Genomic DNA, 9,301 nt, shown 5'->3' with positions numbered 1-9,301 from the left:
ACTAGGGCCACCCACATGTAAATATATCCTACTAGGGCCACCCACATGTAAATGTATCCTACTAGGGCCACCCACATGTAAATGTATCCTACTAGGGCCACCCACATGTACATTTATCCTACTAGGGCCACCCACATGTAATGCACAAATGACTGTAAAGGCAACTGCAGACTAGGTTCTGTTTGCTTCTAGCAGAACTCGGCTAGGCTTAAGCTCACAACTGTGCTCACATACTTGCATAATAATAGCTAACTAGTTATTTAGTTGGACCTTGCTACCAAACTTTGACTTAGGCTACCAAACGAACAAAACGGCACCAAATGTGGTCATAATATATACGTGAAATGGCGTGCCACGTTTCAACTGGATAGTATGCGACGACTTTAAGTCACTTTGGATAAAAGCATCTAATAAATGTCATATATTATAATTGAATATTATTATGTAAAACATATGTATAAAATATCCCTACAGTAGGATCTGGTTTATTACCCAGGTGAATCGTGCTATTATCCAGTTGAACCCACACAGGGGTTAATTGTGCTATTATGGAGCTAAAAGATATACAGGTTAAACCCAATGAGTTTATCAAGTGAAACACTCCACATGGGTAAAGTCCTGATTATATGAAGTGACTGTCCTAGCTGGGGTGAACTCATGATTATGCATATCCCAGTGTGAGTCCAGCTCGTGACCTTGAGCTAATATTTATTCACTGGCCTCTAAGCTGAGATTGCATGGCCATCCGCTCCACTTCCCCCAGTGGCCCTGAAGGAGACCATACCAGTGAGTCAGGGATGGAAGGGAGAGGGATGAGGGTACGGCGCTGTGCCCCTCTCTACAGGAACACACACATGCACACACACGCAGGCAGGTAAACACAAACGCACATATGCACACGCGCATCAAATCAAATCAAATGTTATTGGTCACATACATGTGTTTAGCAGATGTTATTGCAAGTGTAGCGAAATGCATACGCAGACACACACGTACACACGGACACGCACACATGGAATACACACGGAAAAAATACACAAATGCTCAAATGCACACAAACAAATTCATGCAAAATTAACAGGGAAACATTCAAACACTGCTTCGGGACCCACTTTTTCCATTTCTCTCCAGTCTCTCTCTCTAAAATCCCATTGGCAAGGAGCAGTCCTCTTGGCAGTGACACACGGTGGCATGTGATCGATTTACCCTTTAAATGTACAGATGTGAAATACAGTAGGCCTCCGGTGGCCTTTTCCCGCGTTGCCACCTGCCCTGCTGCTAAAAATATGATGTGAAGTAGACATCATCAGAGTGGGCATTAGGAATAAAAAAACAACAAGCTCCACTAAGCAACACACGGTCCCCTATTAAACATCAGCTGATTACGATCATCAAAAGCAGGATTTGCATACTCTCGGGCTAAAAGCAGCAGTTTTGTTGTGAATAATGTATCATGGAGGAATGGAATAGTACTGGTATATATTAAAGAGCCGTGTGGTGATAAGGCCTGGTAATAATACTGATGTATAATACATTTGCGGGGTCGGGAGGAGGTTGTTAGGCGGGGGACAAGTGGGTCTAAACCTACTGAAACATGTCTGAATCAGGATCAGGACTTTCCACAACACAACTGCATTATAGAAAGGCACCAATACAGCCCAAAAACAGGCCCTTGAATCCATCTGGCTGTTGGATCGATACTAAGTACATGACTGACCCATACCTGCTGTTCTGCTTACACTCAGAGAGAAACAATAGATAGAAACCAGATCTTTACCTGGACCAAATAGAAACCAGGTCTTTACCTGGATCAAATAGAAACCAGGTCTTTACCTGGACCAAATAGAAACCAGATCTTTACCTGGACCAAATAGAAACCAGGTCTTTACCTGGACCAAATAGAAACCAGATCTTTACCTGGACCAAATAGAAACCAGATCTTTACCTGGACCAAATAGAAACCAGATCTTTACCTGGACCAAATAGAAACCAGATCTTTACCTGGACCAAATAGAAACCAGATCTTTACCTGGACCAAATAGAAACCAGATCTTTACCTGGACCAAATAGAAACCAGATCTTTACCTGGACCAAACAGAAAGAAACCAGATCTTTATCTGGTGCAAACAATCACAGAAGCCAAGTGTAACTCAGGGGAGTCTGCTTGGTATTTTTACTGAACCCAAAACTACAATGTGATATTATTAGACCATAGGTAAAAGGTTGGTTCTCAAATACTTCAATTAAGCATCTGATGATGATCAGACTCTCTCATCGTGTTGACTGTAATTATGTCACTGAGTAGATTAGGCCCCTTCTGTCTAAGCCCCTGTCACAGCTCAAGAGCCCTGGCCTGCTCTCAGCTGTTTCCTCAGGCTGCAGGTGCTGGGGAGTGGAGGAGAAGGCTCTGGTCACAGACATGGCTCCCAATCCCAGCCCCTTCCAGCTGGAGGGTGAGCCTGGGTGAAGACCCACACAACCCTCTGTCATTAGACAACTGTCTTTAAGATGAGTGCTCTTGCCAGCCAGGCTACACAACACATTGGAGCAGGAACACAGTGTTTCCTTCCTGGCATGAAGTTTCCTGTTTTTTCATTTAACCCTTATTTTGCCAGGTAAGTTGACTGAGAACACATTCTCATTTACAGCAACAACCTGGGAAATAGTTACAGGGGAGACGAATGAGCCAATTGTACGCTAGGTATGATTAGGTGACCATATGAGGGCCAGATTGTGAATTTAGCTAGTACACTGGGGTTAACACCCCTACTCTTACAATAAGTGCCATGGGATCTTTAGTGACCACAGAGAGTCAGGACACCCATTTAACATCTCATCTGAAAGACAACACCCTACACAGGGCAGTGTCCACAATAGCTGACCTGGGGCATTGGGATATTCTTTTAGACCAGAGGAAAGAGTGCCTCCTACTGGCCCTCCAACACCACTTCCAGCAGCATCTGGCCTCCCATCCAGGGACCAACCTTGCTTAGCTTCAGAAGCAAGCCAGCAGTGGGATGCAGGGAGGTATGCTGCTGTTGGGCTAAGAAAGACACACTGAGAGGCTGTCTAAAACATGGCTCTGAGCACATACTGTATTTATCCACAAGGCTAGTTTATAAAGTTGGTTCTGAAGTGAAATTGTTGTTGGCACCATTCCAAATCAATACTATGCCCTTCTCTCCTCCTCCCCTATGCCCTTGTTGACTCCCCCTCGCGAACATGAAAGCAGTGGGTTGGTATGAAGGGTATGGAAACAGCCCTAGACCTTTAGACACTTCTGTGAAGCCATGGTATACATTGATCATGTGACCCTGGCTCTTTGAAGTCATGATGTGTACAGTGGTAGTCCACCAAACAGAGCACGAGGAGACCATTCTCCACAGGGTAGTTAGAGATCAAGGGATATCCTCCCTCAAGCCGTCTCCAAAGCCTTTGATACTTCTCCCTGGTGTGATGGGATTGAAGCTCAGTCACAGCACAGTAGTCCCTGTGTGGTGGAACGATGCCTTTAGTCCCTAATGCCACTGCAGGCTATTGCTCTTTTACTTCAGTAAACATCCATTTCCAAAGTATCCTTTCCCATAACCATGTTTTCCCCTTATATCCCAGGCCCTCCAGAATATGTGCTAAGGAAAACATATTCATTAGCCTAATGCACAGATGCAAAATGTATTTTCTTACTTCGTGTTTTTATGATTTATTGCGCGGCACAAATGTGAAATTGAGTATATGGCTATAAGTTATTTAAGTGATTTAGAGGTTGACACAGAGAGCTTTTCTTGTGGTTTATGATTTATGTGAAATTGATTATATGAGTATAAGCATATTACCTTATGATAATATAAGTAATTTAAGTGATTTAGGGATCTGGGAGCCAATGCTTACATACACAGTAGCAGGCTCCTCAGGTTCAGCGCTGTAGCAGAGCAGACTGCCACTGCTGAGGTCTGAGTCCCATCACTCTGACTGGCTGGAGAGAGAGAAGGGGGGGGGGGGTCGGTGACAGTACTGTAGCAGAGCAGACTGCCACTGCTGAGGTCTGAGTCCCATCACTCTGACTGGCTGGAGAGAGAGAAGGGGGGGGGGGGGGGGGTCGGTGACAGTACTGTAGCAGAGCAGACTGCCACTGCTGAGGTCTGAGTCCCATCACTCTGACTGGCTGGAGAGAGAGAAGGGGGGGGGGGGGGGGGGGGGGGGGGGGGGGGGGGGGGGGGGGAGGGGGGGGGGGGGTGGGGGGGGGGGGGGGGGGGGGGGGGGGGGGGGGGGGGGGGGGGGGGGTGGGGTGGGGGGGGGGGTGGGGTCGGTGACAGTATCTGTAGCAGAGCAGACCTGCCACTGCTGAGGTCTGAGTCCCATCACTCTGACTGGCTGGAGAGAGAGGGGAGGTGGCAGTACTGTGGTAAAGTTGGTAATTTATTGTGGTCAGTTGTGAAGGGTCTTTGTTCAATGGATTTGATGATGTATCCGACTGTTATAGGTTGTTGGTATAGTTAAGGGAAATCGAATTACATTACTTGTGGTAAATGTGAATTCATTATGGGTGTGTTCGTCAATTCAATCTGGAGTGCCAGAGTGCGCTCTGGACATTCCTAGTGTTCAGAGCGCACACTGGACGCTCTGGCAGAGGAGTAGAGTTGATCCAAGTGTTCAGACCTCACAACTGCAGTCAAGCACCCAAGCTAACTGGCTAACGTTGGCTAGCTACTTCTAGACACAAATGAGAGAACACCTCACTCAGACCATTTTACTGCACTAGCAGAGCTGGTTAGGCTGTTTTCATGTTATCCAGAGCGTTGGTGACTGTAACTGTGCTGCTGGCAACAATTTCATTACGCTTTTTTTGGCAGACGTTTACCGACACTAGCCATTGGTTGTATATAAAGTACTGTAGTTACATCATCAATCTGATGATGTTATTGGTGAAATGTGTGTGTTAAAGTGAGGTCATATAAAATGTGCTAATGGTCAAAGATATGGAGGTTCCCAGTGTTGTAGTAGGGTAGACTTTACCTCTTGGTATTGTGTTGATCACATTCATTGGTGTTGATCAGTGATGGCTAGGTTACAGGGTGTTATGGAGGTCCCTGTGGTGTACGATATCCTGTGTGCTGATCAGTGATCATCTTGAGAGGACACTTCTCCTCAGACAAGGACCTCCCGGCCCAGAGATTGGCTGGCCTTTCATTATTACAGACACCACTGTGGTAATGGTGGCAGGAGCTTCATTAAGGGCCTCGTTAAATCCCCCCGTTAAGCCACGTCATTAAGGATCGGTCATTAATGACCCTTGGTTTTTAAGAACCCTGAGTGAGGAACCTTCTCTTCTGGTGATCTTGGCCAGCTGACTGTGCAGGCCAATTAGGCCAAACCAAAACATCCAGGATGAAGACAGAATAACTCCAAGCTAAAACTCCCAAAATAACTAATACAGGGTGTACTATAAGTGCAGTATTCTTGACAACCTTAAAGGCCCCCAGTATCAGTGACAACCTTAAAGACCCCCAGCTGTTACACGGTGACTCAGGTCTCAGGTCTATTCCCAATCCTGCTCCCTTCCCACAACATTGTTTCGCTGCCAATTTATTTGGAATAAAGTGTTAGTAAGACTAGGAGCATTACCCTCTGCTCAATTTCTATAAATTATTCTCTGAAATTGGCAGTGAAATTATGTTTTGGAAGGAGGAGTGACATAATAAACTCAGCAAAAAAAGAAACGTCCCTTTTTTCAGGACCCTGTCTTTCAATGATAATTCCTAAAAATCAAAATAACTTCACAGATCTTCATTGTAAAGGGTTTAAACACTGTTTCCCATGCTTGTTCAATGAACCATAAACAATTAATGAACATGCACCTATGGAACGGTCGGACACTAACAGCTTACAGACGGTAGGCAATTAAGGTCACAGTTATGAAAACTTAAGACACTAAAGAGGCCTTTCTACTGACTCTGAAAAACACCAAAAGAAAGATGCCCAGGTTCCCTGCTCATCTGCGTGAACGTGCTTTAGGCATGCTGCAAGGAGGCATGAGGACTGCAGATGTGACCCGGGCAATAAATTGCAATGTCTGTACTGTGAGACGCCTAAGACAGCTCTACAGGGAGACAGGACGGACAGCTGATCGTCCTCGCAGTGGCAGACCACGTGTAACAACACCTGCACAGGATCGGTACATCCGAACATCACACCTGCGGGACAGGTACAGGATGGCAACTGCCCGAGTTACACCAGGAACGCACAATCCCTCCATCAGTGCTCAGACTAACCGCAATAGGCTGAGAGAGGTTGGACTGAGGGCTTGTAGGCCTGTTGTAAGGCAGGTCCTCACCAGACATCACCGACATCAACATCACCTATGGGCACAAACCCACTCTCGCTGGACCAGACAGGACTGGCAAAAAGTGCTCTTCACTGACGAGTCACGGTTTTGTCTCACCAGGGGTGATGGTTGGATTCGCGTTTATCGTCGAAGGAACGAGCTTTACGTCGAGGCCTGTACTCTGGAGCAGGATCGATTTGGAGGTGGAGGGTCGGTCATGGTCTGTGGCGGTGTGTCACAACATCATCGGACTGAGCTTGTTGTCATTGCAGGCAATCTCAATCTCTGTGCGTAATAGGTGAAGACATCCTCCTCCCTCATGTGGTACCCTTCCTGCAGGCTCATCCTAACATGACCCAACAGCATGACAATGCCACCAGCCATACTGCTTATTCTGTGCATGATTTCCTGCAAGACAGGAATGTCAGTGTTCTGCCATGGCCAGCGAAGAGCCCGGATCTCAATCCCATTGAGCACGTCTGGGACCTGTTGGATTGGAGGGTGAGGGCTAGGGCCATTTCCCCCAGAAATGTCCGGGAACTTGCAGGTGCCTTGGTGGAAGAGTGGGGTAACATCTCACAGCAAGAACTGSCAAATCTGGTGCAGTCCATGAGGAGGAGATGCACTACAGTACTTAATGCAGCTGGTGGCCACACCAGATAATGACTGTTACTTTTGATTTTGACCCCCCCTTTGTACAGGGACACATTATTCAATTTCTGTTAGTCACATGTCTGTTGAACTTTTTCAGTTTATGTCTCAGTTGTTGAATCTTGTTATGTTCATACAAATATTTACATTTTAAGTTTGCTGAAAATAAACGCAGTTGACAGTGAGAGGACGTTTCTTTTTTTGCTGAGTTTAGTAGTATAAATCCCTCACACAGTCACCGCAGCTGGACAGTTTTCTCATGGCTTCTGGAAAGAAATATTGTAAGAATGCTCAACCGGTGTCACTCATTCATCCGACAGAAACTTTCAACCGGTTTTCCCCATTAAGCAGTGGGTCGGAGTCAGAGGCCGAGCCTTCTCTGGTCTCTCTTCCACCCGTTACGGGGTCAGAGACGCTGAAGCCTTCCACCATTAGCTCTGACAAATTGAAAACCCTAGTCATTGGCGACTCCATTACCCGCAGTATTAGACTTAAAAAGAATCATCCAGCGATCATACATTGTTTACCAGGTGGCAGGGCTACCAACGTTAAGGCTAATCTGAAGATGGTGCTAGCTAAGGCTAAAACTGGTGAGTGTAGTGAGTATAGGGATATTGTTATCCACGTCGGCACCAATGATGTTGGATGAAACAGTCAGATGTCACCAAGCGCAACATAGCTTCAGCGTGTAAATCAGCTAGATTTCAGCTAAAATTTGATTTGATTTGATTTGAAAGATGTGTCGGCATCGAGTAATTGTCTCTGGCCCCCTCTCAGTTAGGGGGAGTGATGAGCTCTACAGCAGTCTCACAACTTAATCGCTGGTTGAAAACTGTTTTCTGCCCCTCCCAAAAGATAGAATTTGTAGATAATTGGCCCTCTTTCTGGGACTCACCCACAAACAGGGCCAAGCCTGGCCTGCTGAGGAGTGACGAACTCCATCCTAGCTGGAGGAGTGCTCTCATCTTATATATGAACATAGACAGGGCTCTAAACTGAATTTACTGTGTTAAATGAGGCGGAGGTGTTGCTAACATCTACGATAGCAAATTTCAATTTACAAAAAAAAAGGACTGCATTTTCGTCTTTTGAGCTTCTAGTCATGAAATCTATGCAGCCTAATCAATCGCTTTTTATAGCTACTGTTTACAGACCTCCTAGGCCGTATACAGCATTCCTCGATGAGTTCCCTAAATTCCTATCGGACCTTGTAGTCATGGCAGATAATAATGTCTCCGGACCTACTCACTGCCACAGTCATACTCTGGACCTAGTTTTGTCCCGTGGAATAAATATTGTGGATCTTAATGTTGTTCCTCCTAATCCTGGACTATCGGACCACCGTTTTATTACGTTTGTAATCGCAACAAATAATCTGCTCAAACCCCAACCAAGGATCATCAAAAGCTGCGCTATAAATTCTCTGACAACCCAAAGATTCCTAAATACCCTTCCAGAGTCCCTCCACCTACCCAAGGATGTCAGAGTGCAAAACCAGTTAACCACCTAACTGAGGAAATACATTTAACCTTGCGTAATACCCTAGATGCAGTCGCACCCTAAAAACAATAAACACTTTTCATAAGAAACTAGCTCCCTGGTATACAGAAAATACCTGAGCAATGAAGCAAGCTTCCAGACAATTGGAACGGAAATGGCACTACACCAAACTGGAAGTCTTCCAATTAGCTTGGAAAGACAGTACCGTGCAGTATCGAAGAGCCCTCACTGCTGCTCGATCAGCCTATTTTTCCAACTTAATTGAGGAGAATGAGAACAATCCAAGATTTATTTTTGATACCGTCGCAAAGCTAACTAAAAAGCAGCATTCCCAAGAGAGGATGGCTTTCACTTCAGCAGTGATAAATTCATGAACTTCTTTGAAGAAAAGATCATGATCATTAGAAAGCAAATTACGGACCCCTCTTTAAATCTGTGTATTTCTCCAAATTTCAGTTGTCCTGATTCTGCACAAAACTGCCAGGACCTAGTTGTTTAATACTATATCTCTTGACACATAGATGAAAATGTCCCGGCCTCTAAACCTTCAAGCTGCATACTGGACCCTATTCCAAACAAACTACTGAAAGAGCTGCTTCCTGTGCTCCGCCCTCCTATGTTGAACATAATAAACGCCTCCCTATCCACCGGATGTGTATCAAACTCACTAAAAGTGGCAGTAATAAAGCCTCTCTTGAAAAAGCCAAACCTTGACCCAGAAAATATAAAAAATTATCAGCCTATATCAAATCTCCCATTCCTCTCAAACATTTTTGAAAAAGGGATTCTCTGCCTCTAACCCTATTACYGGGTCTGAGTCACTGGCTT

The sequence above is a fragment of the Salvelinus sp. IW2-2015 genome, linkage group LG32, assembly GCF_002910315.2.
Source record: "Salvelinus sp. IW2-2015 linkage group LG32, ASM291031v2, whole genome shotgun sequence".
Taxonomy (NCBI): domain Eukaryota; kingdom Metazoa; phylum Chordata; class Actinopteri; order Salmoniformes; family Salmonidae; genus Salvelinus; species Salvelinus sp. IW2-2015.
Note: the sequence above shows the minus strand (reverse complement) of the source record.